The sequence below is a fragment of the Astyanax mexicanus genome, chromosome 15 (assembly GCF_023375975.1).
Source record: "Astyanax mexicanus isolate ESR-SI-001 chromosome 15, AstMex3_surface, whole genome shotgun sequence".
NCBI classification, from domain to species: Eukaryota; Metazoa; Chordata; class Actinopteri; order Characiformes; family Acestrorhamphidae; genus Astyanax; species Astyanax mexicanus.
The window spans coordinates 18,562,931-18,568,429 of record NC_064422.1 but is presented as its reverse complement, the minus strand read 5'-3'; the positions used below and the strand labels follow the sequence as shown (position 1 = coordinate 18,568,429).

The 5,499-nt window shown below is 35.8% G+C and overlaps 1 long non-coding RNA gene across 1 annotated transcript; it reads right to left on the bottom strand.

Moving 5' to 3' along the window:
• Positions 1-256: 256 nt before the first annotated feature.
• LOC111188540 (uncharacterized) lies at positions 257-5,169 on the bottom strand. The gene is made up of 5 exons (XR_007424449.1): positions 4,830-5,169; positions 3,318-3,373; positions 3,128-3,175; positions 2,017-2,109; positions 257-1,479 (listed from the first exon to the last, which is right to left on the bottom strand). It is a non-coding gene; the product is annotated as an uncharacterized LOC111188540 (long non-coding RNA).
• Positions 5,170-5,499: the final 330 nt, after the last annotated feature.

Sequence of the window (5,499 nt, the reverse complement as noted above, 5' to 3'; positions counted from 1 at the left end):
TGTAACAATGTTGTCTTGAATTCACTTAGAACAGGTTGACTTAACTTAACATGATTAAGTTCAATTTACTCAACGTAAATAAGCTATATTAATGTTTTAGGTTCATGTTGATTGCACTTAATGACTGAACCCTGGTTTGCTGCATTTAAGGCAGTAGGTTAAATAAATACAACTTAAGTCACATTTGTTCACCTGACTTTATTAAACAATCAGGTTCAGAAACAGTGAGGAATTTGTCAAACATTACATTTTGTCAAAAGTTATGAAAGGTATTTCATTAGGTATTATATTAAGACCATTATAAATCAAAGACAATATGTAAAAAAACAAATACAAAATAAAACCTGCTCTTTAATACATAAACAAATTAAGCACAAATTTACAAACTGAAAATGTACTTTCACTAAAACAAATAGTCCAAAAATAATTAAAAATAAATAAATAAACTTATTCAATGCACATATTTAAGAGGGTTGTCAATTTCTTTATACTAAAGTTGAATACCTTTTAACTGTTTTATTTCCAAACATGAAAAAACTCTAAAGTACCTCGAAGCTACATTTATGTCTCATAAAATATCTGACTCATGATGTCCAGATTAGAAGACCTGAGACCTAAAGCTTATTGTAACAGTTTTCAATACTATTATAAAAAAAAAATAATAATAATAAAACTGACCATACAACATTAGCATTGAGATAGCTTCAACAATATCAAAATTGGCTGTCCTTTTTAAACTGTTTTTGGGTCCAGCTCAGAAAACAAAAGTTACATGTGCTTACAGCTGAAACAGCAATTATTATTGAGAAAAAAAAAGTCTATAGATCAATTGTTTTTTTCCACCATTAGTGCAAAATCCAAAGACTAGACTAACTTCATTCCCAGTCTTGACTACTGCAGGTGATTTTACTGCATTTTCACTTTTGAGGACCTGCACCTTAGAGAGCTTGTTCCCATCCAACTCCCATCACTTTCTGAAGAAATTCAAACATGCATCACAGCTGAAAACTTGAAACATTGCAGATATTACAAAATCAACCAAAATATGTTTCACATTGTTTTGTCCATCATTAGTCCAAAATCCAAAGACAATATCTCTGCCTAATCAAGAGTCAACAGAAGTCTAACTCCATGTCCAAGAAGTCCTCCAACTCCAAGAAGTCGTATCTACTGTACGTGATTTTACTCAAGCAGTTTGTTTTTGAGGACCTGCACTTTATTGGAGAGCTTGCTCCCATCCAGTTCCATCAACACTTTCTGAAAAAATTCGAACGTGTATCGCAGGTCCTTGGGATAGCTCAAGCCAAGCAAGACCGCACATCCATTTGCCACATCTCCCAGATCTTGCAGGACTGTGCATCCCTCAATGACTATGCCAACATCCTCAGGTACATCTGTAGAGTCTGCTCCCTCATGTCGGATGATGTAGACGCCCAAAACCATTTTCTCCACTTCTCTCACTGAAGCAAGATCAAAATCCTGAAAAAACAAAACAAACAAAAAAAAATATATATATAGATAGATATTAGTATTAATTATGCATCCATGACGCAATAATAAATGCCCCTTCATTTGTCCAACTAACTGTATATACCTAAAACATCTTCAGTTTACAAAGGCCCTACTCTACAAAGACTGTAAAACTTCTCCCTTAAAAAGGCACACAGCAGCCAAGCATTGTAGTTCAACAAGCTAGAAAGAAATTAAAGAACAGGGGTACCACTAATGTATAATCTGCTGCCCTTTTTGGTTGATGATTAATTGCATCAACCATTTGTCTCTTATTTTTGGAAAATGTAACGCTGTATTACTGGCCAAATCAGTTTTGCATAACATGCAAATACTAGCACTTATGCAGTTACAAGTGAAAAAGTTGCTGAGGCTATAAATTAGCAAGAATTTCCAGGATACGCCATTCACATAGTTTTGTTAAATTAACATGTAACAAGCATGTTTAAAAAAAGTTATACATTTTCTGTATCAGTTTCGCTATAGCTGAATAAAGTTGCAACTTACCAAGTACTCCTTCATAAGGCTGTCAGACTTTTCATTCAAGTAGATGCACAATGCTTTCAGGATGCACTCCCGTCGTACTTCAATACTGGGATTCTGTGGGAGAACAGTTTTAGAACAAGTCTTTACAAATGCACCAAAGCTTCCAGATTTAGGTTCATTTTTTACATCTACAGGGTAAGTAAGAAGTCACAGGACACCTTTTTGTTTCAGAAACGAACGGAAAATGACAACATATCTAAATACCTGAACACGTATCTGAATAAAATAACAAATGGGGAAACTGCCATCTTTGATCATCTTTCAAGTAGCATTGTCAGGTAATTCTCAGCATTTAGGTAAAAGGGTGTCCTGTGACTTTTGACGGCTGAAGCTAGTGGACCACCGTTACCTATAGCTTTTATCAATGGATTATTAGTAGAAATGGCAAGGCTGAGTTCATCAATTACTGACTGATTAACCTGTAGGTTATGCTTTTTGAAAATGTCTAAAGTTGCACTGTGAGAGACAGGCAGTGCAGTAGAAGTAAAAATGAATTGCAGAGCATGATACATGGGAAAAAACTTCTAATTTCAAAAGGACAGATGCTAATTTTTTAGTTATTGTGTCTTGCAAGTTCTCATTTTCTTCATTAGCTTCAATCAAATTGTGACAAACTAAGTCAGAAGTACTTTCTCCAAGATCAGTTGAATGTTCTTCAGATAGCTGATGCTCATCATTTTCATCCCTACAATTCACCAATCCAACTTTAAAGTCTTTTACTGTGCAATTAGCATGTTTCCTACTCTTATGGGATTTGAAAGTAGCATAAATATTAGTTTGAAAAGAACAATTTTGAAACATACAAGTTACTGTTTCATAATGCCTCAAATTATTGTTGATATGAGAAAAGTATTCTCTGCTAGATGGTATTTCACTTCCAGGACACAACAGGCACGTAAATATTACTAGTTCTGCACTTCTTTGATGTGTATCAACATGAAATCGACTCAAATGAGTTTTAAGAGCATTCCATGTTTTGAATGAGCATGGGCATTCATAGTATGCACATGGATATGGGTGTCTCTGACCATAATGGCCATGCTTCAGTTTATAATGTTTTAGTAATTGGTACCTCGTAGATGCACTTTCAGAACACTGTTTGCACCTCCACATTCAGAGCCTGAAAACAAGAGTTGGATGTGTCAATGATCTGCAATAATTGAAACTATCAAAATGTATCATTTATAAATAACAGATATTGTTACACAATCCCTCAAGAATCTATAGCACTTAAAATAATTGCTTTAAGAAGTAAAGAATACAACTACATTTGAGCTACTGGCTTTGCATCAGTGAGGTAAGACACTTGCTGACAAACCTGCAATCCAGACAATTTGTAGTTACTGATCACAAACATTTCATGGGAAGACAAACATGAAAAGTTCACAAGGTTATTTAAATTGCTATTGTAAAACAATTTTAGATTTTATTATGCCTTTAAGAATTTTAATCTGAAAAATTATTTATTATTTTATAAAGACTATTTAAGCAGTTAAATATGATAAAATATGATTCTTAAAATGTTGCCTTATGCAAAAATAACGCATTCTAGTCTAAAGCAAAATCTTGCCGAGCTGCAGCGGCAACGAGTGAATACGTGCTAATAAGAAGTGATAAGACTATGAAATCATTACTGTAAGTGACATAAACCAGAGTTTTATCCATCTCTCTCTCCTGTCGGCTCCTCTGCGCTCACCATTTTAGTTGTACTATGAGAGGCTGTTCGAAGTGAGCAGGCAGTCACGAAACCAACAGGTTCTATTAGCCAATAGCGGTCCGGCACATGTCCCGCCCCCAAACTTTGAAAACGCGCGGGCAAAAATCTCTCTCGCGCGCAGAGAGCAGCCGACGGAAAAAATCAAATCACGAGAGAAAAAAAAAGCATTAACGGAGGGAGGGGGGGGGGGGAGGGGGGAGGGAGGAGGGGGAAACAGTTTCACGCCGAAAATTCCACTTTTTGTTTCTAAATAAAAGGATGTCCAAAGACTTTTGACACACCCTGTATATTTAAGTAATTTTTTTTCCACCTTAAACGACACAGTGTTGACATTCAGCCGGTGTTCTGCCGAGTTGTGCTACCCGTCGATACGTGCTACTTAGCGGCACTGCGCATGCGTCAACTCATCTTTTTTTTACTGTTTTCAAGCGTTTCCCCTGATAATTTTGTTAGTTTGTATTTTCAGGTGCATCATACAAATCTGAGCTCACTCTCATTGTTTGATTGAGGTTTAAACCCGTGTAAAAAATGCTATATAAAATGTAATATAAAAACATATATGTATTAGCTATAAATTAAACAACTATCACCTATATTTCTTTAAATATACTTTGATACAGCGATTTAGACTTACTGAATTACCATACAGAGCCTGCTTCTGCGAGAATATAAAAATTTGTGTTTTTACATTTCAATACACAGGGGTAGCAAGGTTTGACAAGGTAGCACAAACCGACAGAACACCGGCTGTTAGTCTCATATTTACTGCACATTTTCTGCTTAAAAAGTACACAGTTAGAGTCAGAATTAGTTCTAAACGAATTGAAATGGACATAAAACTAAAGACATTACAAGCAAACCTAGGTGTGTTGTTGGAATATTTACAGTTGGCAAGATACGATTTGGCACGTGAAAAATACATACTGACTGACTTTGTGTGGAGCCCTAAATGCCGTCAAAACGTACAGCAGAGAGCAAAAAAACACTAAATTAACACTTATCTGTTGTCTCAAAGGTACCGTTTTAAAAGCACTATTAAGTAAAACTTTGTACTTACCGAATAAATGATGGATGGCTACCGTTGAAACCCGAGACACACCTGGAGGTCTCTCGCAAGCTTTTGGGGTGGTGAAAATGGCGTCTGTGCCCCTCAGAAATACCGTGCATGTGCGAAACTGCGGGTATGGAAACCGCAATGGGACAATTCAAGTGCTAGTGCGTTTAAAGTAAGTTGGTTACATTGGTTTGAATCTGCAGTATTGTGTTGCATTGAAATCTCATACTATTATTTTAATGCAATGAAACTTGATTATTTTGACTGTAAAAATTTAAAAAGTAAGAGTAATTTCAGCATAATCATTTATGTAATGAGAACAATATCAGTGTTTCATTTCTTAGAGTGTAGAGAGGAAATAGGGTATAGAGAGGAAATAGGGTATAGAGAGTATAGGATAGTATAGAGAGTATAGGGCAGTTAAGGTTATTATAGAGAGAAAATGGTAGTGTAGGGGAGTATAGAGAGTATAGGGTAGTACAGGGTAGTATAAATATGAAATTGTAGTATTGGGGGGTATGTGGGAGTGTAGGGGAGTATAGAGAGTATAGGGTAGTACAGGGTAGTATAGAGAGGAAATGATAGTATTGGGGAGGGTAGAAAGTATAAAGAGTACAGGCTAGTATAGAGAGGAAATGGTAGTATTGGGGAGTGTAGGGGAGTATAGAGAGTG